The sequence below is a fragment of the Bombus bifarius genome, unplaced genomic scaffold, assembly GCF_011952205.1.
Source record: "Bombus bifarius isolate JDL3187 unplaced genomic scaffold, Bbif_JDL3187 scf7180000008401, whole genome shotgun sequence".
NCBI classification, from domain to species: Eukaryota; Metazoa; Arthropoda; class Insecta; order Hymenoptera; family Apidae; genus Bombus; species Bombus bifarius.
Window position 1 is genome coordinate 111300 of NW_022884639.1, and position 19103 is coordinate 130402.

At 35.1% G+C, this 19103-nt stretch overlaps 1 protein-coding gene across 8 annotated transcripts in view; it reads left to right on the plus strand.

Moving 5' to 3' along the window:
* The window catches only part of LOC117212856 (trafficking kinesin-binding protein milt), a 103566-nt gene that overhangs the window by 73380 nt on the left and 11083 nt on the right, over positions 1 to 19103 (plus strand). Inside the window, exon 1 of one of the 8 annotated variants that reach the window (XM_033457942.1) lies at positions 3794 to 4102. The exons of 6 other annotated variants lie outside the window; for them this stretch is intronic. The gene's annotated coding sequence lies outside the window, so the exon portion shown is untranslated. Of the gene's footprint in view, positions 1 to 3793; positions 4103 to 4193; positions 4213 to 19103 lie in introns of those variants that run through there. One more of the 8 variants, XM_033457941.1, reaches the window with a different exon arrangement.

Below are 19103 nucleotides of genomic sequence, written 5' to 3' on the forward strand. Positions count from 1 at the left end.
GAAATTCAGAGGAAAGACAAGATGAGAACGCTACAGAAAGAATTGCTCTAAAATACTATATGCACCACTGGTGTTGCATTCACAAAAAATGTTGTGTCTAGCGCCAATATTTGTTTATCGAAATGTCTTAAAATAAACTTTCAAAACTTGACATGAAAAGTGTATAAAAAATGCACAATGGGGCGCATAAATTGCTGTTAATTGTTGTTAACCAAATAATAGGTCTTCCATCTCACTCAAATACTAATGCTTCCTCCTCCTCCAGTGAAAATACACTTTGGGAAGGTTCTAAACTAGTCCTCAACAACTGTCGAGGACTTTCTCGACAGAGACCCACCTTCCTGTCCAATGCAGTTTTCAAGACATTAAAAGCTGCAACTGCTTTACGACAGCCCATTGCTTCCGTGCAGTTACTTCAACAGCCATCTGCGCTCATTCTCCGGTCCAACATTGTCGCTCTGTCCTCCATCCGTACGTCCATTTTATCTAAAAGTTAGCGTCCACCGAAATGTCCCATCTTTCCCCAAATGTTACATCTAATTAATGAGACTAATTGAGCGACAGTGTGTTCATCTGCTCGAGAATAGTCAAAAGATGACGATCGTTGAGGTTAGGTTGGAGTTAGGTTGAGGTTAGGTTGTCTCCATGGCGGGCGGTAGTGGAATGGCGCCCAGAAGTGGAACTGCAGTCACAGCCTGGTCAATATAACTCGACTCATAACTTTTTTGTCGGACATTACTCTGCTGTCCTCGCAGCAACAGAGTGTCCATGAGGATTTCTCTACGTTAAAAAAAAAAAGAAGAAGGTTGAGGTTAGGAAACAGAAAAGTCGTCACTAAACGCGTACGAACGCAATAAGCTGACCGCAGCTATTGGTACCGTGTCAAAATTCACCTTGCATTTGTTCGCCAGCTCTCGTCGTTTCCTTGGTAATTCCACGTCAACTTCATCTCGCATCAACACATCGCTAGCTTGCACGGAATAGTAAAGAGCGAGTCTTGCAGATGACCATCGAAGGGTCAGCGTCATTTCGGCTTTTGCATCTCGTTCTTTCCTTTGACGCGTGTTTTGCATCTTCGATTTTTTCCAAACCAACGTCAGAAGCAATATCACGAGGTCTCTCGATCGTCGTTTGTTTTTGGGTCACCGATCAAAATGGCTTGTATCTACCTCCTTTGCCATTTTTTTCCATTTGAATCAAGTAACGTAGACACGATTAGAGTGGCTTGTTGAATCTTCTCCTTTTTCATTTTCTAGTAGCCTAGAGTCTTCACAGTCTGTTCAAAACACATTCACGACACAGACATTCGGTAAGTGAACAACTATCCTTTTGGACGGGGTCCGTACGAAATTATATTTCATTGGCGTCAATGCGTAAGTGTTTCTCACCGATAACTTGTTGTCGATGTAACCAACATGTCCTCTTCGGACTTTGCGAGGCTGATTGAGTGAGCGTAGGTCCCTGGCTACCAAGATGGGATGGTCCATTAGTCTTGAACTGTACTGGCTGCACAGCCACGTCACCCGCAAACTGTAACACAGTTTGTCCACAGATTTTCACGAATTCCGTCGTTTCCAACGTAGCAATTGTGTTGCGTTTTCTATCGTCCTGAGGATTTCTCTTGGCTTGGTCCTGGCTGAAGAACCGCACACTTTGCTGTGTAGGCTTTTCGCTTCCATGCCCCATGATTGGCTGCCAGGATTGGTTTCATGATGCGCTTATGTACAAGTGACTATGCTTCTATGCTGAACTTAGAACGTCCACCGGTCAACCAGAACGTTGCTTTCCTCCTGAGAGTCGAATTTGCTGGGTCTTTTTGTCGTTTGCTGGTTCCATGTTACCTTGCGGTCAAGACGTAACCCAAAATGGTCAACCAGTTGATTTTGGGATATAATGCACTTATTAAGTGCGACGTGGTTATGGTAAATTCAAGGCAAACGTGACATGTCCATTTGTCAGTATTTATTTCCATTCTCCACTGACTTAGCCTGTGTTGCTGCAATGATGTGTCGACGCAACCTTAGGATATTCGTCGATGGCTAGAATTGCTGCATCATCTGTGGATGTTCGTCAAATAGTTACAGTAGTTGGTCAGCATGTAGGCTGTGCATCAGGTGTACAGCGTAGACCCCGAAGACACTAGCGCTTGCTGAATTATGCGATATTTCTTTTTCCATCCACGTTGGATTATCGTCAATAGCAGCAGTAATAGTTCTTGGAATGTTATTTTCATTGATGACATTCTCCGTCTTTTTGCTTCGTTTGCTTCGCAATGAAATATTACTAATCTCGAAGCTTACGAGTAAACTGTTAGTTGAACTCTTACAACATTTATGTAACCGTTTGCGTATGCAAAATTTATGTTCGCTTACGTTTTTTTCTTCTCAGAACTTGTCATAATTATCGACGATAGCTGATATCAAGATTTGAATATTTCCATCGTAAAGTTCACTTGCGTTCGATACTCGCGCGTTACGGCTGGTTTCTTTTTTAATTGTTTATTGTTATCGTTCAGTCATGTAGCAGATAGTTGGTGACAATTGACAGGGAAAAAGTTAATGGATAATATTACCACTCAATCAATCAATATTTTTTATATAAAATACAATACAATATATATATATATGTAACATAATATAAACATAAAATAAAGATCTATATATATACTGTATTTTAGATAAATTATATATATTATATATATTAATTATAATAATTATTATACCCCCACATTTCAAATTGAATTATTTTCATATAAAAACAAATATTTACAATGTATGTGCATATATACACATATAAATATTTGATAGGAAATTAATTAAACATAGAATGATGAAGTATATATTTGTGTTCTTTGTTTCTATGACAAGCATTACTCGTGAAGTTTAAACTATCGTTAGCATTGCAAACAACGAGGAATAAAATGCGATTGAAAAACTATTTATAATGAAGATTATTAAATTGTGTATAGCATCGTACACATTGTATCTTATTCTGAAGTCCAACCTTTTGTTACGAGGATATCAAAGGAGATATTGTGACATTCTCAGAATTTTGTAAGATTTCGTAGAAAGGGAAAAAACGAAGCTTAGGTCAATCAGTAAAAAACGTATATTTCTTAGCCGAAAGTGTTTACAACTTCCAACGAACCCTCGGACAGTCACACGGTGATCAAATTGCACTCTACAGTTCCTATTTATCTCGCGAAACTTTTCTCGCTATATTACGTAATCCAGCAATTGGAATATCGACAAGTGTTCAGAACGCTGTCCAATTAGCAATGTACGCTAATTGCACGTGCAAACTGTACATATCTCACAAGGTTTATTGAACGGAAGAAAAAAAGAGCATTTACAATACCAATGTTAAATAGAATAAATTATCGTAATTACGGCATTGATTTCATTTTAGTGAGCGTAATATAATAAACCCAACTTTAATAAAAATTCACTTCAAAATGCAGATCTCCTTCCACTGTCTTTTTTACCAATGGCGGTAACAAACATAAAAGGACACTTGCTTATCGACACACAGTTATCGCGAACTTCTTTCGAAACATAATCGTAAAATGATACAGTCCGGCGTTGAACGTTAACAGCGAGCGCAGATGCGAAATTCAAATTTATGTACAGACTTTGTAACGTTCAGAATAGAAGCGAGAACTGTATGAGGCAGCAAGACGTAGCTAAGATAGACGCTTTGAAAGGAATAAGAAAGTAGAAAGAGAGAAGGTCCTGGAGGAAAATTGCATTAATTAATAAATACAGCTAACGAATCAGCCATTGCTCCCGATCCTCCCTGGGTTCCTGGCCGATCCTGGCGGAGGAAGAGAGAAGCATTTCGAACAATACGCTCCTGGAACCGGAAGAATCTTCCGACCAGGAGCAACAGGATCCCCAAGAGGATGACCCTTATGAATACGACGAAGACATCAGACCGTCGAACGAGGATTTGTTGGAAAACGAAGGTTTCCTGGATGGAAATTGTCCCAGCTCCTCTAGGATACCCGCGCCTTGCTGGGGATGTTCCGATTGCACCGGATTGCATACACCGATTTTCCTGTTGGCTTCCTCGCCGACGGAGCCATCTTGCACCTGTGTTTCCTGTCAGTAATTCTCAAATTGCCGGGATCAGTTGAAATGGCTTGAGCTTCTTTTTCCTTTTCAGTTCTTGCATTACACTTCCCTTCGAGTTTCGCAAATCCTCGCCTGTAACGTAAGTAGCTGATACACTGTTCAAAATACGAAATTAATCAGTGTGTGATGCGCCGGTGCTTTGGTACAGAATTCGAACGAATGGAACACGTGGAATCAGGTTTTACAGATTTTACAAATTTCTTCGTTCTCGGCTCAGTTCTCGAAAAATTCGAGTTTGAAAATTCATCGAGTTATCTATTAGGTTGGCAACTAAGTGATTGCGGATGTTGCCATTAGGTGGCACTGACAAAATCCGCGATCACTTAGTTGCCAACCCAATAGTTAGAACGTGGCTTATTGCGGGTTAGACGAACACTAAACAATCGACAGCTGCTTCTACGTGTGAAAATTAGTCCAAAACGTAGTGTAAAATTCTTCCATTTGAGGCTTCGTTCTCAAGAAAATGAGGTTTGAACGTGTTTAATTTACAGTAACAGGCCCGGTCGGGTGACCGGTTTCAAAATGTATTGAGGTTAGGTTGGATAACTTAGTTGCCAACCCAATAATTTAAAATTGTACATTCGTCGTTATTTCTTTTGTTCGTTCAACTTTACGCAAATTCTTATATTAAGAAAAATTGAGGAACTGATTAATCAGATGATATTCGGTTTGATACGTGTGATTAATTTTTTCAATTTAATTTTTTCTCGGGAACAGAGCGCGATATTTTGTTCTAAATTATCGACTTACCTCCGCGCGTAGAATGACGTGGAATGTCGATTATCTAGTCCCGTCTAGTCCCGAATTGGTCAAATTTAATTTATTTCCAAACTCGTTTTTCTCGAAAACTAAACCGGAAATAAACAAATCGTATTGTGTATCTTCTTCGTAGAGGATCGTCATAGTTGAACCCCTCGGTGTCACATTGGCTCACGAAACGCACTTGTCACATTGGGTCAGCCAGACCCTGATCAATCTTCGAGCAGCTGCTGTTCAAAGAATAGCAGTGATATTGAATCGAACAAATTTGGGAACATAATTTGAACATTCTAGAATATTTGTTTAGATAACAAAAGAAGGTTAACGAAATGACATTATTTTCGAAAAAGAGATCTCCAACATTGTTTAGAAAAAAAAACATTTTTGTGATCTTTTCTATGTTTCTTTATGCTAAAAACGTGGTACTCTAAGGGGAAAATAGTTTTCTAGTGCACGTTTCAAAAATGATATTTATCTGACACGTCGAGGATGAGCTGTTTGTGAATAGAAAAGAATCTGCTGCAATTATATGAAAAAGTCAATTCATTCCTACACAAACATACGAAAATTTTATATTTTAATTATACGTACCCAGATTTAGGTATTAAGAAGATATAATAGCGATTTCACTCAATTCATGCACAAGAATTTCTATGGAAAATTTTCACAGAAATAAAATCTGCTCGATTGCAGGGAAAAATATGCTTTTGTCACACTTGGGTCAGCCTATCCCATTACAAAGTTTAGAGAATCGCCAGACACAAACTAATGGGATCAGATGTTATAAAAGAACACTACAAATTAATAATAGATAATACATTTAATAATACACATAAATACAGGCAAATACAATTACTAATACACATAATGACATTGTAGGCTACACTTTGAAGATATCTTTATCCAAAGTAAAACTGTGGGTCACTATGACCCATGATGACAACCGAGGGTTAGGAAACTTTGATATAGCAAAAACCGCAGTATCCAAAGACCAGCTGTCTCAACGTATTATTCAAACGTTCCATACGCATTGCTCGAACTGTAACTGTATTCGTAACGCGACAATATTCGTCAGAAGTAAAACACGCTGGCACTCGAAACTCGTATTATCCGCGCGTGTTTGAAATTCTTGCTGGAGGAAAAAATTTCTTGGCCGTAACAAAGGTGTCGTAATGTATAAATTATCTTATCAATGCGCCACAGTTTCCCGTTATAGTATAAAACTGTGCACGCTTAGGATATAAAGCGACTGGATCGTAAGGTTCTTCCGTTATTTTGAACAGTATATTAGAAACGCTGAATGAGAAGTTGACGGTGAATGCGCAGCATCCGGTTGGTCGGAGACCGAGATGACGAGAAGGCGCGTCACCACGGTCTCTCCTCTCGAACGTTCGTGACTCATTCGCGTGCCACGGTCACATTTCACATTTCCTATTTGTTTCTTTACCCTTTGCTCATGACCTTGTGTACTTATACCCCAGGATGAAAGGGGCGAAAGGGCAATGTCACTGTAGCAGGATTCGCGATACCAAAGCATTCAAAAGCTTCTAATTTTACACTTCTTTCGAGACCTTGGACTTAGTATAGTGTCCGGACCGTAAAGTTATCGGTCCGAACATGTCTCTTTACGAGGGTACTTTGAGCCGCTAAAGCCGAAAACGAGGGTCGTTTTTCACCGTCTTAACAAGTCGTCTTTATCGTTCGAGCCACCGACAGTTAACACTTAGCCAACCGAATAAGGAGATCTCCCCTCTTTGAAAAACACCGCTGAACGAGGAGATCTCCCTTTTTCATATTTTAGCAACACGTTTTCTTTTTCTTCTTTTTTTGTTGTTGTTATCAGTTATTGTTTACCTGGAATTGTTCCCAATTAATTGCGCCACCTTTTCTACTTTTATAAAGTACAGTATATAATAAATAAAATACACCAATCTAGTGGTGTTAAAATTAATTGAAATGTTACACTATCAGTTATGACTAAATAAAATTATAATGGAAACCACACTGTAAACAGATATTAAAATGCGTTATGAATTTTTAATTTCACGTTCAATTCGTATTATTTATCTTTAGTCGTCTTTAATTTTACCTATATTTTTTTATACTTTTAATATATACTTTCAATTGGATATTTCGTATGAACAATATATGAAATCGTAAAATAAAATCATTACCGCAAAATATAGTTGGCCACTTAAATAATTTGTAGACTTCTTTGATTTTTAAGTAAATGAATATTGATCCTCGATACTTGGAAAAATGCGCGGTGGAAACATATAGCTCGCTGTGGCGCGCGCAGTTGGCTAAATCGTCTTTATCGTTAGAGCCATCTACAGTTAAGACGAAGCTATTTCAATCATAACCAAACAACTAGTCTTTAAAAAGTACGTAATAATAGAATACTTCAATATTTAGTGATTTTTCACTTTCTTACAGAAGGAGTTCCACGTTATGTGGTACACTCTTTGGTATTTATTATTAATCCATCTAGGACTATGATCCCTAAACGAGGGTTGCCACGTTTACAAAATTGTAGAACCAGTTATTTTCACTGGTATTGGTATAAGTAACAGAGATACAAAACTACTTTCATTTTGAATATATAAAAAAAAATTCATTATATTATTCCTTTAGTTATGACTGCTGACTTTGCAGGAGGGGAAATGTAACATAAAGTAGGAATTTTAAAATAGAATTATAGAAGCAGTCATTTCGACTAGTGTGGTAGGTTCTAGTGTTGTGAACGTTTCACCAACAGAGGTCTCAATTTTAGAAATCCGCGTAGGACCGCGATCATTAGGCTGCGAATTTTTATGCAAATTCGTATTTTTGAGTATATAATTAGAAAAATAAAACCTCGATAGAGGATTGTTTTACCTACCAAATATTATAGAAAGCACTATGCTTTGAATATATTTTATACATTTGTTCGTATCACGTGCGTCCTGTGCATGTTAGCACGTTTCTTACGAATGCATCAAAATCCGCAGATCTCTAGACAGAGATCATATTTATATTAACAAAAATTGGGAAACTGATTAAATTTATTATTAATTGATTATTGTTAGGTGAACAAAAGAAATAACAGTGCACAATTTTAGGTTAAATTTCGAAACCGGGTAAGATTTCTGTTAATTACGCACCCTGTAAGAGATTTTTAAAACTAAATTCCGCAGTTAACTGGTTAAAGACTAAATTTTAAGGAAGCTCTCGCCAAAATCCGCCAGAATCTCACGCATCAACAGATTTGACCGAAATTTTGTACACTTTATTTGCATAAAAACGACCCTCATCTTCAGCCTCAACGACTTCACGCTGAATATTTTGCAGTTTGGACACCACACTAAAGCCGAGATCTTTTCTGTGGAAAATATTCTCTGAGAACTTTGTATTTCATATTCTCTGTGTCTTTTGTCTTATTTCGCTTTATTATTTATTTATTGTATTTTATTTATTTAATATTATTTATTGTACGTGCACATGTTCGTGTGTCTTTTGAATTCTAAGTTCTTCATGTACGTATACGTATACAAAGAGATATTTGTGATATGAACGAGACCAATGGTTTCTCAGAAAGAGACAAGTAGAATTAGTAAAAGAAATTTTATTTACGTACAAAGCTTCTTCTCTCTTCAAGAAAAATAACTTAGAAATTTGATTCAATAAATGCGCATTTACCTCGATTCGACTTATCCATCTACAAACATATACATAGGTTTCATTTGCCACAACACATGGAGGATCTTTAGTTTGCACTTTTACACTAAATAGTTTGTACATTGATAAATAAAGAAGGTACTACGTTTGAAATTTCATAACATTTATAATCGTCGACAACTGCAATATCACTGCAATATCACATAAATAATTTTTGGCAATCTTTTATCAACAAAATTCTGGTGAAATAAAAGGATCTGATATTTGAGGATTTGTTCTACAATTTTCTATATTATCTGGAAGAGATTTTGCTTTGTAATCACTTTACTAAAAGGCTTTACACAATCTTTTTGTAAACTGAAACTGCAACGAAACCGAGCGATAATTCAAACGACTTCTTCCCGTAACATGGTGGGAAGATCCTTCGATAGAACAAACCGTCATTAAAACTGTGTTGGTCACGCGAGACTTGCTCGCCAATTCCTCCTAAAAAGAACACCTCACTGCAACACGTACCAATGCTCTTTGACCCTTGGCGCGTATTGACTTCTTTTTTTCTTTTTTTTTTTTTTAAGAAACTCATATCTCAGGAAATCGGGTGAAACTTCGCAAATCGTCAGACGATTCCTTTCATAATACGAAGAAAGTTGAGAACCTTCTCAAACTTATCTACGATTTCATCTAAGCGTAAGCTAGGCAGCAGGACACGTCGCTAATGACTGAGATGTCGATGCGACGCTAATCGTTTAAATAAATAAAATAAAAAGAAACGTATAAGATTTTACACAATTGATGACCACTCAGTTCCAAATGCAGTGGCACGTACTTTATCTTACGCATGTTCTAACTTTACACAGTTAGAAATGTCGAACCGCACATGAATAATCAATGAATGAATATGTAAGTGTGTTGGGACATGTGTTCTGTACGACTTCACCTTGTATTTTTAATTGAACGGTCGAGTCATACAGTAAAGTCGTGGAGTCCATAAATACCAGTAGAAGACTAGTTAGTTCGCAATCATACCGATGGCGTTCAGGTAGACGTACCGGATCAAATTTCATACTCGATAGCCTTTGCTATTCGTTTGAAAGCGAAAGCTTTGTATGAGAAAGATACATGTATTCTGTTGTCGTTTGTATCACAAATTTTATCACGTTTTGTATGTATGTATATTTAGTTATACGTTATATTATATACCTATATATACAAGACGTTTGTTTGAACGATCTGCACGAGTTTTTAATCGTTTACTATGTTTTATTTCTATTCTGATATTGTGATTATTTTATTGTCATAAAGAATAATCAGTAAAAAATTTGTATCAGACAAATTTGTGCTCGTGGGGGAACGCAAAGTGGTAGCTAAGAAATTTGTGCAATATTAGAAGAAAACATTGAAAATGAATTTAACTGATTAAAATGTAATTGCTATGTCAGTTTCTTTCTTAGTAGCGAATATGCTACTGTGAACTACAATGCCAGAGGATCGAAGAAAGTGTACAAAGCTCGCAGATCACAACATATTTCGTATACTCTGTGAACATTTGTAAGAATCACAGTGCTGTTTTATTTTGTACTTTCTATGGTTTTATAGTACATATAATTTACAAACTTTTGTTGTTTCCTTCATAAACGATATATTATGTAAATGAGAATACAATATTTTATATATACCATAGTCTGTCTTAATTCTCTCTACGATATTATAAAAAAAAGATAAATATTCGCGAAAAGAGCTCTCCAATTCCGATGCTTTTTTAATTTGATTTGTCAAAGTCGTCACTCTAAGTAGCGCTGTGAAGGTTTTAGTTAAGATAGCTGTATATTAAAAGCTATTATCAGGAAATGTTTGTAAATTATGTTGTATTTTTATGCAGCAGTGTCAGTAAGTAAAAGCTTGCACCTGCACTTTGAGAAAAATTCCAAAGGAAAGAAGAAAAAATTGTGGTGGACTTAAAAATAGATTTGAGTTAGATCAGATTAGAAACCCATCAGAATTTTTGTTCCTTTCCTTTAGGATTCTATAGGCTTCTATTGTATAGACTGGTTTGGTGGGTTAGAGCCTTAGGTCCATGATGACCCATCTCTCCATCCTGACATACCTGTACCTTATTTCAGGTCAACTGGCCACTTCTTTTCCAGTCAAAAGTTTTTTTTTTTTATTTAGTTGTTTACATTCACAGTTTGTCCAATTTGGACATTTGGTAGAATTTTTTGGCTGTTTGATTATCATGTGGGTGGCTACCCCCAGTGGGGTACCATCTTCGTGTTTGTTAGGTTATATCCTTTATGAGATCTGTTGGGTGTTTCCTTCCTTAAAATTTTTCTGAAAAATGTCATTGACAGAGGGCTAATTTTCGTTTAAGCAGAAAACCCAAATGGAAGATCAATAAATTTGTAAAAAAATTTCTAGAGAAATAAAAGGAAGTGATTGAAAAGAAAAAATAATTGTTAAACATTCTGGTTACGAATAACCGTTATAAATGACCAACTGCTTTCGATTACCGATAACCTAACCCAGACTTGATAGCTCGATACCAGAAGTCCATACGCGGCCTTGTTATTATTCTATAATTAAATATTTTATCTTCCAGCGATAATCTCGACTTTCTGCCAAGTATCCAGTACGTATTTTTGCATCTTACGATCTACTTGCTCTCCTTTCACTGTTATATGTTGCTTCCAATTGAATTTATTGTCCAAGTGAAGATCTAAATATGCCACTGATGATAGTTCCGGTATTTTTATGCTATTAACAAAGAGTGGTCATTGTCCTTTCCTTCAGGAGAAACTGTTAGGGTTTAACCTAACCTCATTGATTTCAATTTTCCGCTTGGTGATCCAGTTTTCGAGTAAATATAGGTGGCGCTCAAGGTAGAAAGTTCATCACAAACGAGTTTGAGTGAGGTTTGGGTTATCTAAAAAAAAGTCTCGGTTATTTACATTCCATTAAACGTACATGGTGTCCGGAAAGTTATTGTACTTTTGTGCAACCTTTTTTTGATAATTATATTTTTTAACAAACGGCGACACGCAACTAAGATCTTCATCGTATTACTCAGGTTGATCGATGATCTTGACAACATATTAAAAAACTATGTAAATCGGAGATGGCTCTGTTTCTGTGAATATTGACCGAAAAAATGTGTTATAATTTCGTTTGAAAAATTTAATATACATCGGATTATATTTTGGAGAATATTATTGTCGATGCGTTTTTTATTATTTTGTGTTGTATAGTCAGTGCGATAAATTTGTTTAACAACTGTTTTGTTACATTATTACAAATGGCTAGGAACGTGTAGAACGTTAAAACATCTAATATTTGTATTATCTTCGAAGCATAACTTATGTATGTATATCACAATTTATTTAATTATTTATTCGATTGTAAATCTTTTTAATTATTCAATGTTTTATTTTTAATTACATATTTATTACGAGAAACATTTGTTAAAGGAATATTAGAATTAAATTTGAATTTAATCGAATATGCCAGTTACTTATCGTGTATTATTTATCAATTTCATATTATTTAAAAGTTTAAAAAGCAAGCTTTTGTTTTATTCTTATCTTCCTTTTCGTTGGCGAATCAAATTTATGTCAGCATTAATTATGCAATTTCTGTTTATCGTAAGATCTTTGTGTCCATTTGCGTTTTGAAATTTTAGCCTTTCCTAGTTATAATTATCATAATCTTAATTGTAATTATTGTATTATAAATATTCGTCAGTCCATACGACTTTTCAGTTTCATTATTCTATTCGCAAATCTTTAAATTACAGGCAGTGCTGATTAACACGAATTTATTGCACGCTTTTTGAATGAAGCACTGGTATATACATATCTATAGCAAGGATTGTTGACTTTTTCTTATAATTAATCGTTTAATTTTTATAATAAGCGGAGCACTTTAAAACACTTCAAAAAGTTAAACATTTGTTTCCGGCTCTTACAAAATACACTTACATAAATCCAACAGAAGTATGTTATTTTCTTGCTAAATACAGTATAACTGTAAAAATAGTTCAAACGCTCTATTTAATTCTTAGCTCAAATTTTGTTCTCTATGCATTAGATGTATTACTAATTCGTTAATATTTTTAATGCGATAAACAATTAATTTACTTATCGCTCAGAGGCTCTGGAAATTACTACTAAACAACTATTCTATTATCGTTATTATTATACTTTAATCTTCGCTCCAAGGACCTTGAAAAAGAAGCTTATTTTGTCTTGCTTAAAGAACTAAAATTAAACTACACCAAACAGGGAACTGAACTAAGCTTAAAACTACTACCTATAATACAAGTAATATTCTATACTAGTATACAATCTTAATATAGTTATTATTTATTAGGCGCGTTTACATATAATCCACAGATCAGATATATTTACATTAAATAGGAATTTAATATATAACAGTCCTTGTGCATTAAAAATAAAGGGTCTACGGGGTGAAGGGGGAATGTCAAGTTTTAGCATTTCTCAGAAAACGAAGATTTATTTTTTAATATACGTATAATGTTATAACTTCATATATTTGCTCATATACATGTATATGGTATATTCATTTCTCCATGCATTATAGTTTCTGGATAATAATCTATGTTATTCTTACACCATAAATACAAAACCTAGATCCACAACTGATCTGTAGTGACAACGGATCTTTGGTTCTTATTGCAACTCACAATCAATTCTCTTGCTAATTGTTCAAATATTCTACTATACACTACATATATTATACATATATATACTACATATTCAACTCTCTTACCAATCTTCCTTGTAATACATCATTCATATCCTCCTTTCATTCGTCATTTCCCATCATGTCCCGCATCCAAATCTCTGCCTCCTTGCCCCGCTTCCCTACATTCCGTTGCATAGCTACATGTGACGAAAACTCTCTTCGTCCAGCTCGCACAACCTACGCTTGAGGTTCTCTGTCTCAGCATACCGCCTTGTCCCCCCAACATTCTCGCACTTAAGACTGGGACTACACGAGTGTTAGATCGACCCTACGTGTAGAAACGCACGCATACACGCGTGAGCCTTGTAGAACATTTAGCGTTGTGCATGTATGTAGCTACGCAACGCAGCACCGGCCCAACGCTCGTGTAGCCCTGACCTTTATCTTTGTCCACTGCCCCTACGATTCCATTTTTCATTCAGTACTTTTCGACCGCCACTTCTTTCTTCCTTAACCGGTATTCACTGCAGTATGCCGACTCTGCTTCAATCTTCTCGAATAACACGCTCTATCTTCCTGCATAATTCATCTTTTATTTTCCAACTCTTTGTACTCCTGCTCAGGCGATGGCAGCTTGCCCATCGCCCCATCTCCTACCTTGTTGAGGGCTCCAAGCAGTTGCTTGTCCCATTCCGAGGGCTGACCATTCTGAATATTTTTTATTTCTTTGTTGAGCAGATCTTAGGGCACCTGCCTTCCTCGATCCTTTCAATTGCCAGGATGTATATGCTGGTTCTTTTTCTGACTAGCATGCCCAGTTTCGTTCTGCCCGGTTCCAATCCCCGGTAATTATGCAGGAAGGGAGCCTCAACTTCAGTTTTGTTGAATTTCGAATATTTTGTAGAGGGAACCGTCCTAAGCAAAGTAACCAGGAAAAATTCCACGCTTATACCACTTAATCCCTCTACTACTACTGCCACTGTCACGTAGCAATATGATCTTCTTTGTATATGTGGCTTCTCGACCAATACGCGAGTTTTTACCTTTATGGTTGTATCGAAAGTGGCTCTCCTCGTGCGAGGAACCCCTCCGGAAACCCTGGTCCTGAGCAGCGTTACCAGATCGAAGGAATTAAGGGAAGGAATCCCTGTGGTAGTGGGGAAGTAGTATAGTCTGTGAACTAGTGACGTCGTGACTCATACCGTAGATAAGTGGAAGGGTGGGGGACAATATTGGTACACGCGACGCTGAGAAACGTGAGATGAAATTCATGTCACGTGACACAAGCGACGTAGCTGTAGAATGGCAGTAGGGATAACGTGATATCATGTTATCGTCGAATGAAGGGAATCGTGTGGCATCCCTAGTCTTGAGTAACATGCACTTTGTCCGAGACATAAGACCGTGTAATATATAAGGTGTTCCGCCAAAGCACCTCCATCCTGTCGGTCAGTTGGTAGTTCCTCTGACTGTAGCTAGAGACATCGTTGTCAGAAAGGTATGTACGTGTGCGTTAACGAGATTGTAGTAGTAATACAACTTTTAGAGATGGTATTAGTATATATATATGCCCTTTCTGCTTCGATGCAATCTAGTCAGAGAACTATTAGAAAATAATCACAAACCACCAGAAAAAATACTTCATATATTACACCGTGCGTGCAACAATCGTCGTTTAAATGTTAGGTTAGGTCAGATTCTGTGATGCGTCTGGTTGCCTCGGCCACAGCCGCCAATGGAATCTAATTTAACCTAACCTAGCCTAACTATATACCTTACCACTATTAGGATCGCAGCCCTATGCGAATGCATACGGCTATGATTTCATTTTTAATCATTTATATTGGAGTCAATGTAACGTAACAAGTGCTATTTTCTTTTTGCTGTAACTTTTGAACCACGATCATTGCATGTCTAGACAAAGTATAATATACGTTACTCAGGATCTTCTACAATATATTCGGAAAAAATCCAATATATAATATAACGACAAATTGTAATTTAGGCTCCCTTTTCTGCATAATTACGCGATCTCAAAATATAGTCAGGGGTGTCTCTATGTGGGTCCATCGCCATTTTGATGCGCCTGCTTTTTGCATTCTTCCAATCTTTTCCCATATTTCCATCAGCCCTTATTTTTCCACACATCAAAATCACTACATCTTTTTATTTTTCATTTTATTCTACATCTTTCGCAACTTTTACTTGTAACTTCGAGTAATATGTAGCACGTTAAACTATAAGAAATGAAAAGTATTCATTTCTCGCTGTACAAGTGAATTTCTTGAAACTACTGTAAAACTGGGGAAATTTTAATTCGCAATGCGACACAAATAAAGTGCACACATAGCAACAAAAAATGTTAAACCCAAAATTTGTTAGATTTGACATTCCCTCTTTCTCCCATTGACCCTTCAGTTGTAAATTATATTTTGTCAATAAATACGAAGGGTATGTAACAATTATATATAATAATAAACAACCACTGTGAAATTTATTTACACCTCCCCTGGAAATCATTTAATCTACCGTTGATATTATTTTTTTGTTGTCGTCTGTTGTACTGTTTCTTGTATCGTATAATACGTCGTCATATACATTGTAATATTATACGAGTATACCTGTACTTACAACACACAATATAGAGAGTAGAGTAATACAATATTCTCTTACACATGTTACATCTCGTTAACTGTATCATTTTATCACTACATATTGGTGACGTAAAAGTTTAGCGTTCGTAAACTGTTTATTACCAATTACATAAATAATACGATGCGTCACTTTTTAAAAACAACAGCTTACCTATTATTTGATACTCTCTGTGTAATGAATATTGTAGAAATAAACGAAAGAAGATTCGCGATGAAATTTTCGGATAGAAAAACATAGAGAATGAAACGGTGTTAAAATGAGATACCCTATATATCGGTTCTTATGTTGGTGATTATATTTTGAAAAAGAATTTCATTGACGGCCTTAATTATCTGTTCACTGTATAGCTTAAACTTTGAAACAGTATATTATTTCAAACGTGATACGAATGTTTCCGACTAATTAATGCAACTGAATGAAATTTGCTATTCGAAAGTAAAATAAGAGTAGAATGAAAAGCATGATTCTTCTGTTAACTGATTCATAAAAAAAAGTCAAGTGCAATTCGGTAATTTTTTATTCATTCGCTTTCTCCTTGCGTTCATAAAAAGCTCTATAAAACCAATTACGAACACATTCTTCGTAGATGTCTAAAAAGAGAAATTATTTATTTAAGAAGAGAAATATATATATATATCTTTAATGACAAATTGGTTCCAAAATCAATATTTCCATTATTTTATAATTACTCATGTATTATCAAATTGTGTCATATATTCTTGTTAATATATTCGCGTTGAAAATGGCAACGTGAGTTCGCGCTCGCCATCCATAGGCAGATGCGCTAGTTCCAACAAATAGTAACTAGAAGATAGTTCTAGTTACAATCGATAGATTTAATCGATAGGTTTAAAATGTTCTTTCGTTTTATCCCTAGTCCATGTAAGAAGTGCAATGAAGGTTTTTCGACTCAGAACGGTGTGATTGATTTATCCAAAGAATAAAATAATAACTATTATGCTCCTACCTCTAAATACAGAAATAACAACAATTCGCTGCTATGTAACTACATTAAATTTTATAGTATCGTGTTTGTATTCTCATTTCTCAAGCGATGAGAGTAACTTGCTACAGAGAAGACAATGCATCATTGCAACTCCTTTCTTCGCGATATCGTGCTATCGTTGTTATTGTGAACCCATTTCTTTAAAAGTTTTCTTAAATCGATCCGATCCATTTGTTTTCGATAAGATCATGCTCTCTTATCAAACAATACCAGGTGCTAAATTGCGAATAGGAATAGCACTTATGATCAGACACCGTAAATGTTATAAGACAAATTCGTAAAGTTGTGGTGTAAAAGTTAATATCTTTAATGAAATAATTGTGGTTATGAATAAGCATTATAAACGGAAAATTTTTGTCTTGATTGTCGGCAATCCTTATCAATAACGGAAATGTAATTGTGGTTACGAGTATATCAATATAAATGACTGGAAATGTTCTTGATTACCAATGATTGTTATCGGCGACCATTATTGAAATATACAAAAATAATTTCTGGTTACATTCAACTACTGTCAATTATTATCAGCATTACTGATATTAATTAGTACATATTCATTGATAACATAAGTAAGTGAATTGTGGAACTTATACATATGTTATTAAGTCGAAAAGTGATATGAAAAAGTATGAAACAAGTCAAAAATATTTTTTATGGTTATATATGGTTACTGATAGAAAAAAATTTTTTTAACCACCACTTTTTTTAGAAATTTCTTTGATATTTATTGATAACTGGCTTCCATTTAAATAAACATTAACTTTTATTACGTACTTTAACAATGTCGAGTGTACTATAAGCGACAAAAAAAATTGCGAAAATACTTTGTTTCTATATCGAAACCAAGGTCACCTTGGGTAACATAAATAGGATCATATGTCTTTTTCATGAGATTGTAGTGGACCTTCCGACAAACTCAAAAAGTATGTTACATGATATTTTTGTTAACTCAATCCTATGGAGTTTGATTATTAATTTTTCTCATATCTTTTCAACTTTTCAGGATAAAAAAAAGAAACAGGAAAAGGAAAAGTACTAAGTTTATTCTAATTCAAGTTACAGTGATACGAGGGCTGAAAGCGCAATAAATTTTAAGATCTCACGGATATTATGTTAAAAAAGAAATGATGTCTTTTGAGAAAATGCAAAAAGAGATTTTAGGAATCATTTTTTGTGGTACAATTAATCTTATTGTAATCGTGACATAGCATTTTAAATATGTTATTTATGTCTCATATGTGAAATATTGATCAAAGAAATTTTTTAGAAAATTCATACTGACTTCAATGAATCAACGAAGTCAAAATTCTGCATCGAATCAAAGGAAGATTTAGGTGAAAAAATAAAATATAAAGAACGAAGATGCTAGCAATACACGTGCTCTACAGAGATACAGAAGTTGCTGTGGTAGAACAGATTCTACTTCTTGACTCTTAGAATAATTGATTCCAGCATTTTTTTACTGAAGCTATTTCCAAAAATAGCACGTCTGAACGTCAGCATTCCGATCGTTCGATATTCGGTTTATCGTTGTAAGCTCGTTGAATAACTTGGCGCCAAACATCTTTTTTTCATTTTCTTATGAACAATGTATACTCTGTTTCTTTTTTGTTTTTTTTTGCACAGATTCATATCTTGAATCTACTGTATTATGTTTTCTACGTGTATAACGATATGTAAAGTAGTTTTGCTGAAACAAAAAAAGGAAGGTTGTACTAAATAGGTTCATTATGCTGAAAACAACAAAAAAGAACTTCAGGCTAGCGAAAATAAAAGATTTACTATTTGCTTAAAACCTAAGAGATTCAATGAAAAATGCTATTTATTATGTAGGAGCTGTGCAAATTGCAAGTATTGATGATATTGTCTAATTTATATTGTCTAATAAAAAATATATGTTGAATTCAAGAATTTTAGTAAATCAAAGAAAAAGAAGTAAATTGTCATTTGGGTAATTAAAAGCGATTATGATTTTTTTAAATGAAAGTGGCAGAGCTAAGGAAATGAGTTGGAAATGGGAGGAAAAGAAAGAATTAGAGGTAGTAAAGAAGTTCACGTACCAGCGAAATAAAATTTCATAGAAACTGTGGTAATTAAAAGCGTATAATTAAATCTACAGTTTTATTAAAAAGTGAAGAAAGAATAGAGTTGTGAAAACTATTGACCATAAAATGTTTTCTACAAATTCTACGCTT